Here is an 11,008-nt window from a genome sequence, read left to right as displayed (position 1 = left end):
TAACCAATTGAGTGGGAGGTTATTGGTGGTTTTATGGTAACCGTGAAATAAAAGAAAAAAAGTTTTCCTAATTTAAAAGAGTTTCTATTCTCGGAAAGAACTCACGGATTTCTTTCAAGTGAATTGGTTTTCAATAAACGATAGTTGGAAGAGAGACTAAACGATTGTGGAGTGACACTATACGATAGTTCACTCAACTCGTCATAGCTAAACAATCGCAGGGTATTATCTATACGATAGGTTGCCTTCCTCTACACGATTGAGCATTTGTCTATACGATAAACTCTTCTCATCTCCCACTTGCTCAATCGTTTACACGATTGTTGTTCCTCCGGTCTCTTCCTCTAACCAAGTCCACATAGAGCCACCCACACTTCTGAATTCTCACACCAAGAATACCAAGATAACCATTGTGGTGGTGTCCACACTCAACTCGATTGAGTTCAAAGTTTTGGAGGTCGTTCATTGTGTGTTCACGATGTTCGTGTGGTGGTTGCTGTTGATCGTGTTGTGTTGCGGTCGTTGTGTTCGAGCATTTTATTGTTGTCTTGGAGACTGAACGAGCGTTTGTGATCAAGGGAGTCTGAAGAATGAGTCTTCAAAGGTATGATATTCTATCCCTTAATGATCTTTAAGCATGATGTAATTTCGTATTGTGCACTACTACAAAATCTATATTACTTGACACTTGTAGTTTTTAATTACTTGGTGTTTATATGGAAAAAAGTCAAGTAATATGATTTTGGACAAAAAAAAATCAAGTAAAAGGGTTAAAAAAGTGGAGATTGATGAAATATTTCGGATATTTTCACACGAACCTTTACTTGACCTTTTAGTTTCTGATATTTTCACATGAACCTTTACTTGATCTGTTAGTTTGTATTGTATGTATGTTCAATATCGAATGAATTTTGGAACGATCATTCTGCTACTCATGGAAATCCTTATGTCTGATTTCCTTCATCTTTCTGGTAGAAACTCCATACCCAGCATCCTATAAAATTACTAGAAGGATGATTCTTCAAAATTCTACTAAAAGGATGCTTGGTATGCTTCTGTTCATCTTCATTATCTGAGACTGTGTTGTGTTCAAAATTTTCAGTAATGTCATAGGAATTGTCATCAATCATTAGTGAAACAATCGTTTTGATTTACACACATATGTCGCAACGGACTCATCATCATCTTCATTTGCCTCAATAATAAATTTTCCTCCATTTGCATCATCTATAACAATATTGATAGATCTCATAACACTTTCTGTATGCTTGTTATAAACTCTATAAGCTCTGATTTTTGCTTAATACCCCAAAAAAAATTCCTTCATCACTTTTGGAATCTCATTTTTTCTTTGGATCTCGATCAATTAATATATGACACAAAATGACAAAAATATGAAAATATTTGACATTGGATTTCCTTTCCCTCCAAATTTCATAATTTGTGTAGTCGATGCCAGAACAAATCGCAATTCGATTATGTATATGGCAAGTAATACTCAGAGCTTCGGTCCAAAAATGATGTGGAAGGTCATACGCATGAAGCATAGCATGAGTTATCTCCTGTAGAGTACAATTTTTAGCCCTTGATCACATAATTGACTTATACTAATAAGGTTTGCTGCCAAACCCTTTGCCAACATCACATCACTCAGAATAGGTAATCTGGGATATTTTAGTTTTCCTTTTTCAAAAATATTCCTTGTGGCTCCATCACGAAACGTGACTTGACCTAATCCAACAAAAATAATATCAGAAACAAAGCTCCTTTCACCTATCATGTGCCTTGAACACCCACTGTCGAAAAATCAGTCAGATTTGCTTGAAGATCGAAGAGATGTAAGAACAACATTATAACGATTAGGGTTGAATTTGACTTCCAAAATTTCTACACTGTGGGAGAATTTGATCTTCTATTGTAGAAAATCTCGGGAAGTCTTGAGCAATTCTCACATTTATGATTGATATAAGTTGAAAAGACATATTTTACACGTTAACTTCCTTAATTTTATACTATCAATTTGTTTAATATGTTAATTTTATAGGTAAAATAGTCCCAGGAGTATTTTAGAGTCATTACAATAAAATTGGATTAAATTGGAGCAAAAAGGACCAAGAATATAGCCAAATAAGTCAAAACGAGCAATAGACAAAAGAAGAGAAGAAAAGAAGGAAAAAAATATGAAGATGTGCAGATTTTTGTCCAAATGACATCTTTTGTGTGTCACTAAAAGCAGATTTCTACTGTCTGACATTGCTTGTCTGACATTAAAAGGTCAAGGCAGAATACTAACATACAAGACAGCGTTGCAATGCTTGTAACATCTCTGTAAAAGCAGTATTTCAACCATTTTATGAGAGAGAGAGACCCATTTTTACAATTTTGAGAGCTTTTCTCTATATTATTTTAGAGAGATTTTTGTAATTTTCTTCAATCTCTGTGCAAATTCTTGCAAGACTCAATGGATTTCTTGAAGATTTTTCCACTTTATAAGTAGGTAAGTTCTTTTATCTTGGGAATTATGTTAGGTTAGCCAATTCTTGAGACTTTTCTTTAAATTTTCTCTTGTAATTTGTTGTTCTTGAATGTTCTTGCCAAAATTTCAATAAAATCTTTTAAAGATTGAATTGACAACTCAATTTTAATAGATTTTTGTATGCAAAATTACATAGCTCTATAACAAATTTGTAATTAGGTTGCAAGAACTAGTAATCTTGAATGAAAATTTGAACTTCTTTTTCTATTTTCTTGAAAATATTAACTAGTTTAGAACATTCATATTAATCAATCTTGATTTTAGTCTTCTTAACTTCAAGAAGAATTCATGCAATTTAGGAATTAAATGTGGAATGTCTTTAGGAAGTATTTATGAACTAAATTAGGGTTAATTGGCTATTAATTGACCAATTTAGGTTAGTTAACTATTTATGGCATTAGGGCCTAGCCTTAATGAACTATGGAACAATTAAATTGAATGAAATTATTTAAGTCAATGATGGAATTAGGTTAATCAACATAAAATCCCCAAGATTCTTCTTCCATTGAAATTCTTACATAATCTCTTTCATACTCTCTCTCAATTAATCTCATTACCAAAATTTCATATCAATTCTTGTTTTACTTTTACTTTGTTTCTTAAAACCAACCCTCCCCCACCCTCCTCTCCAATTTGAATTTCAAAACTCAATTTTTCCAATTAATAGAGGTTCTCTGTGGATCGACCATGTGCTTCCTCTATTACTACGTGTTGTATTAGTAGTTGTGCTTGTTTTACAAATTTTATTTATTTTGGGTTAAGTTAAACTAACGACATCTTTTTTAGCTCGAACAATGATACCCACGTAACTTGTAGCAATAGGGTCTTATATGACCTCTTTTTCCACAAAAATGACAGATCCACTGTATTCTATTCAGATAATTCTTGTTTTGAACTTGACTTGTGATAGGACATTCAGGTTGCGTATTTTTCTAAGCCTCTTGCTCTCTTACAAAAATATTTTTCTGTTTCCCTTTGTTTGAATATTGTCTTCCTTTTGACAAGCTGGACCAGTGAACCCAATGCCACAAACATCCCTGGACGGCTTACTTTCAGAGAAGATTTGTTCAAGGTGATCAATTCCGAATTTAACATCCTAACGTATTTATACATCAAATCTTTCTCAACTTTAACTATTGAATTCACGTTCAAGTCAAAGATAACAAATATGAGGTGACTGTTATCAACAATAAGTGATTCTATCTTATCAGCAATAAGTGATTCTATCTTTATCTTTTGAACATCAAGAGCCTTAGTACTCTCACATTTTTTCTTGTAAAGATCACGATCGGCAGATGTGATTGATGAGTCATGAGTTTCATCATCACTACTTATTGCAATGAAATTATCTATGAGTTGTTTATCTTCAGAACTATTAAATGAAATGCAACTGACAAATGCCTTGACATTTTCTTCTAGATCACTACTGCCATTAGACTCTTCATCAGATGAGGTCATAACATAACTCTTGTTTTGTCTCTTTAGAAATGTTGGGCATTCTGGTTGATAGTGACCAAATACTTCACATTGTCTACATTGAAACATCTTATCTTTATTTATATCATTCCCCCTAGTTTATCAGAGTCTTAAAACGTTAAGATCTTTAAATAGATGACCTGGAATTGTTGCCATTCTTAGCTACTCTTGGAGAATAGAAGGCAGACTTCTTTTCAAATTTCTTCAACACACGAGAGAATTGTTTTGATAATAAGGAGATTGCATCAACAAGATTTTCTCCAGGTTCCTCTCCTGATTCAAATGAATGTTTGTCGATTGAAGACTGCAAAGCAATTTCCTTGTTTCTCTTCTCAAACCTGTCACTAAGAAACATTTCAAAGGTGTGTAATAATCCAAAAAAATCATCAACATTCATAATAGAGATATCCTAGACTTCTTCTATAGCGGTGGCCTTCATGTCAAATCTCTTTGGCAGAGATCTGAGAATTTTTCGTACAAGCTTTTCTTCAGGAATCTTCTCTCCCTGAGCAAATGATTCCATTTCAATATCAAGTAGTATGATATCGAACTCAACAATACTCATCATCTTGAATTTTTAGAGATTCAATTTGTGTAGCCAACAGTTATCTAGACATCTTAACTCTGGATGTTTCTTTGTGAGCAACAGCAAGAATATTCCAGGCTTCTTTGGTAGATACACAATAATTGATCAAGGAAAGATGTTTTTTTCAACATCATTAAATATGGAATTTAAGGCATTGGAATTTCCTCCTCAGTCTACTCAATTTTAGGTTTGAGCTTCAGCTCACCTTTTTCATTAGAAACCTGAAGATGTAACCATCCAACGATAATAGACTTCCAAGATTTACTATCTAAATACTTCAGAAATACAGTCATCCTTGCTTTCTAATATACATAGTTGGTTCCATTCAATACAGGTGGATGAGAGGTAGAGCTTCCTTCTTTAACTCCTTCCATAAGAGCAAGACAGGATCATAGCACCAGAGATAATGATGACCCGCTTTGATACCAAATGAAAAAAGATAAGGATATACTTACTGCAAGTTAACTATGTTACGAGAAATGTTATAGCATTTCACAAGACAATTATCAAATATGCACAATAGATAAATAATACCAAAGGTTGGTAATCCAGTTCGCTGTAAATCACCTACGTTTAGAGGGTAGTGTGCCCAAGAAAGATAACTTCACTAATATCAATGATAAACAATTACAACGCAGTACTTATATGTAATAGATGCATTATTATAGTGACTCTCGTACAACTTTATCACTCAACTAATAAGCTAGGCTCCCCTTAGGTGTAAGACACCTTCTCATAGCATCTTAGGCTCTCCCTAAATTTTATTATCAGTGAAGCAAATCTCAGGCTCTCCCTAAGATCGAGACTCCCTCTCTATAAAACTTGAGTCTCCTCAAATCGTGAGATTCTTTCTGACTCGTTATTATAATTTTTCTTCTAAGAACAAAGCCCCCTTTGTTCAAATGGCTTAGGCTCCCCCTAAGTTTGAGAATTCCTTCTCAAAAGAATCTTCTTATCCTCAATGTGAGGAACACAAAGTACATCTTCAAGAGACTCAACTCCGTCAATACACTGCGATGTTGACCGAATACACACTAAATTGTTTTCTTTCAAGCACGAGCTTCAAACAAAATAAAACGGCCAACTTGAACAAGAAGACTAATTGTCCTATAAATGTGCACAGTAGAAACATATACGAGCAACCTAACTTCTATAGCAGTCGCATACTGAAAAAGGAAAAAAAATCGACAAATAATGATGCAGAAGAAAAAACTGGATAAGAAAAGTATTTTGCAGAATTTGCATTTCCGTAGAACATCCTTTTGCTAGAAAACCACAAATGAAAAGGCAACTGAGATAACATCTTTGATACTTAAACAAATATTGCCTCTATGATACTTAAACAATAATTGCCAACCACATAATATCTAACAAAATCTATTCTGATTTGTGGTATTTATCAAACTCTATGATGGGAATCAAAGTATGTGCCCATTTTTAAATACGTAATCTCGTTTTGTAATCTTATTCCCCCCAAATAGGTCTTCAATCAAATTTCGTTTGATTATTATGCATGGGACCTACACCATCTTTGTACTAACTTCTCATCAAACTCTTTCTCTTTAGATCCATGCCCATATCCATATTAGTATCAGTATCAATATCAATATCATTATCGATAATCTATATCAATAATTAGTATCAATAACTTGTACCAATAATTAGTATCAATATCAATATTGGTAATCTATATCAATAATTTGTATCAATAAATCTTTATCAATATCCATAATTTAAAAAGTTAACAATTTTTCTTTTTATCCTATCCATATCAATATATAATCTATATCGATATCGATGTTGATATCCATAATTAAAAGAGTTAGCATTTTATTTGATTTTAGCCGTTATTTTTGGTTAGGTCATATTTACGAGAACGATAATTAAGTTAGCGTTTTTGTTGTTATGCATGGTCTTTTGTCCTTTTCTTTTTACACATTTGCATGAATATTCTTTTTTTATCCTATATGTGGTTATTCTTTTTTTAATGTATTTATATGAATATTATGTGTTTTTCTTCTTTAAAAAAAGTTGTGTTTTTCTAAATTGAAATTTGAAATAATGTTTTATTTTTAAAAATTATACATTTTTAAATCTAATTTAAGCATTATTTTTAAAAAATAAAAAATGAATAAGTAAATAAAAATGATCAAGGGTATTTCAATTCAATGATAAAGGGTATTTCAATTCCTAACATATTATTTAGTCAACACTTTTAAATTTAAGCAACACCAATGAATTTTTATTGTAACAGCCTCCAATTTATGGTAAACACTATCAAGGAATCTCATTCCCTTTATGATTGATTTAATTACGATTAAATAATCAGATTTTCATTACAAGTGCATAAATGTGGCCTTCTTTTTCACTTTTTTAATTTGATCCTCATTTTTAAGGGAAAACAACTTATTTTATGCTCAACTGGTTTAACATATGTCATCAACCTAAAGGTTAGAGGTTAAAATATATGTGAACATTATTAATTGTCTTGCACACATACTAAACCAAAAAGATAAGAGGTTCAAATTTCCACCTGGTATCCTAAACATTGGTCAAAGGTTGAAATTCCCTTCAATATATGATTGAATTTTTTTAAAAAAAAGTGTTTAGAAAAATTATTTATTATTTATATTCTAATACCATTTTTTAAATTTTATCCCCATTCTTTAGAGATAAAGTTCAAATTTTCATCGACTTGTTTCATCAACTAAAATGGTAAAAAGTTCGATTTTCTATCTTATTTGATGTTTGAATGGAAAAATAATAATAATAAATAAATGTTAAGATTATTAATAAATCTGATTTTTTTTTAAAAAAAAAAAAAAAAGAATGAATCTGATTCTAATACCCCATATATATTTTTAATTGTATCCTCTTTCTTCAGGGTGAAATTAAAGCAACCCACTTGCACTGGAATTGGAGAAGATGCAGCACTAACCAAACCATTCCAAGTGCGTTCATCCATATCTTTGGAATTTGATCCCCTTTTATTCCCACAGTAATTTGATTAATTCATACATTAAATTTCCATACAATAATCCATTCCAACCATTTTCCATTAGACACATGGCAGTGTTTGATGTCCGAGGAAAGTCACATCTCTCATCTTTATACTAATGATATGATATTGTCTACTCTAAGTTTTAATTTAATTTATATATTTTTCCTTCAAGTCTTCTTTAAAAAATATTAGGTAGAAACAGACTTAGACACAAAGGAGAAAATAGAACCAACGACTCTCAACTTAAGTGAAAGTCGATGTTTATTTGATCTCCAAATTTTTTTTAAAAAAAAAAGTCTAATATATCATTGAGATTTCAATTTTGTATTAATAGGTCTTGTACTTCAGAAAGTCTCTAATAAATTTTAAAATTTTCAATATTTTGAAATTCATAGACTTACTTAATGTTAAGAAATCGACAATTCAAAGATAAATAGAAAAACGTAAACAATAGAGAATCAACCAGAGATTTACGTGGTTTATTGACAGTGTGTTAGTGACATCTACGACCAGAGAGAGAAAACAACTCATTATTAGAGAGAAAATATCGAATCACAGATTTAAAGGTGCCAGTATAGTTAGAGAATTTATATAGTGCAATTTTCTAAACTATAGAGCCAAAATCGTAAATAACATAAATACAAACACAACTTAGGAGTGCTATATAATAGATTCAAAGTACTCTAACACCTAACATGATACAAATTGGAAAGTTTAATTAAATCGTATTAGACATAACTTCCAGGTTTGTTAACTTTAAAATTTCTCAATATATGACTCAATGACACAAAATTGAAAATTCAGAAACTATTCAAATTTCGGCAATCTTATTAAATATGAGATTGATCGTATAAGTTCAGGATATCCTATTAGATAAACTTAATGTCCGTCGACTATTAATGAATGTAAAACTATGTTCATATCTCTAACATCGAATTAGGCCGATACGAGGTGGATTAGAAGTAGACAACATAACGGCAACTCACTAATGAGGTTACCAACTTTTGGAGACACATGTGTGTTTTGGTAGTCATTTGGCCACTTAGGGGTCTCTCGAGGGAAATCCTAATTGAAATTGGGTGTCTATAACGAAAAGTGTGAAAATTGTGCATATAATTAAATTAATGGGAGTAAGAGGGGGAAATCTCTCACATATATTATGAAATGTAGTGGAGAGCACCAAAGCACGCCTGATCCCTATGTCGCTTTGCCTAATGATTTACAGCTCTCTCAACCCAACTTTATCATTTCATTTTAATTCAAATTTTTAAAAGTTTTGTCACTTTTATTCATTTTTGTGTGCACTTACGTCTTATACTTTTTTTCTTCTCTTTTTCCTTTTTGATAATGATTGTTTTGTGTGGACAAGTGTTCTTTTCTACTTTTTCTTTTTCTAGTTTGTTAAATGTATTTATAAACCTCTATTATTGAAGATAAAGTTATATATATATATATATATATATATATATACACAACCATTTTTAAGGTTAAATTATAAATTTAGTCCCCTAACTTTTAAATTTGTGTTTGTTATTGCAATTGAATTGACTGATAGCAAAATGTCATATAGTTGAATTGGTTGATTTTTTATGTAGGCAAAATGTCTTACGGCTATATGATAGTCACCTTAGAGGACTCTAATTGATAAGTGCTTCCTTGTAATTGTTCAACTATTTATTAGTGAAGTTTCTTTCTATAAGACAAACTGCTTCTGGACTTAGGTGATATTGCACCGAACTGAGTTATCAATCTTGTGTTTTTACTTTTCAATTGTGTTTCTTAGTTTGTTTTCTTACCTTTTTTATTGTTACAACATTGTATATGACTTGTGTTGTTACATATTAGATTAATCTATTTTTCAATGTCTATTTAGTTTTGAACTTTCAACTTTCTCTCGCATAGGTTCCTTAACTTTTAAAAGTGCCTCATAGACTCTTAAAGCTGTCAATTCTACATCTATTAACTTCTTACTTTTTAAATAATGTTTAATAGATCACTAAACATTCAATTAGGTGTCCAATAGTTCTCTAATTTTTTTAATTTTATATCTAGTAGATCATTAATCTATTCAATACATGTTTTTTAAATTCATGTACCTACTAAATATTATATTGAAATTTTAAGAGTGTTAGGCTCATATTCAACTTTATGTCTAATACATCAATATTAATTTTTTTTAAAAGAAAAAATTGAATAATCAAAGATTTAGCTATTAGATACAAAATTGAAAGATTAGAGACTTATTAGACACAAAATTGAAAGTTTTAAGATTTATTACACTTTTGAAAGTCTATGGAAAATTATTAAAACCTAAAAATTTAGGGACTAAACTTGTAATTTAACATTTTTATTTAGGACTCATTTGATAACCATTTGGTTTTTTGTTTTTGTTTTTGAAAATTAAGTCTATTTCATCCACATTTCTTACAATGATTTGCAGCTTTATTAAATACTATGTTTGAATTCTTAACCAAATTCTAAAAACAAAAACAACTTTTTGAAAATAACTTTTTGAGTTTTTTAGTTCTCAAATTTTAGTTTGGTTTTTTATACCATTGGTGAAAAGTAGATAACAAATTAAGAAATTTTGAGGTAAAAATAGTGTTCATAAGCTTGACTTTCAAAAATAAAAACCAAAAACAAAATAGTTATCAAACGGCCTTAATTACTGTAATTTAAGAACAATATATTTTTGTTGACAGTTTTGGAAAGACTAAGGAGGTGACCAATCTACGTACAACTAATTAAGGTGTATGTCATCGACAAAGTGATTCTAAGAGGTTTAAATCCTCTAATACCTTCTTGTTTGTTGATTTTATTTTTATTTTTTTTAATGATACTAAGCAGTAGATAATAAAAAATTCATGTTGTCTAATCATTATTATAAATATCATAAAAATATATGATCAATGCAGTGTCTTAAAAGTTATGTGTCATTTTATGTTGTTCGTGTGCCTTATAATAATTCATGTTTGATGTCCATGTAAGTCCAAATCTTACTTACCACTTTGCCTAGTGGCATTTGATGGATCTTAAAATTATGCACATTGGTGAGAATAAAAAGAAAATTTCATATATTTTCTATTTCCATAAAATCATATTTTCTATTTCTATTATTCCTATTTCCATAAAATTATAATTTTAGTTGTTTTTAATTTAGTTATTTATAAGTTTAGTTATATTTTATTATTTTATTATTATATTATATTATATTTATTTGTTATTATATATATATTATATTTTCTCTATATCCGTTGTACTCCATTGTGCTCCTCAATTTCACAACAAATAGGAAATTATTTTTAAATCATTTGTCAATAAAGACACTTGAAAGTCAAAAAATATAGTTCTGTTGAATCATACCCTTCTTTTCGTTTTTCATATTTGTGTAAATTTTATCGTACGTCCC

This window comes from Benincasa hispida, chromosome 4 (genome assembly GCF_027475165.1).
Source record: "Benincasa hispida cultivar pf3 chromosome 4, pf3_genome.v1.1, whole genome shotgun sequence".
In the NCBI taxonomy this organism is placed as follows: domain Eukaryota; kingdom Viridiplantae; phylum Streptophyta; class Magnoliopsida; order Cucurbitales; family Cucurbitaceae; genus Benincasa; species Benincasa hispida.
Note: the sequence above shows the minus strand (reverse complement) of the source record.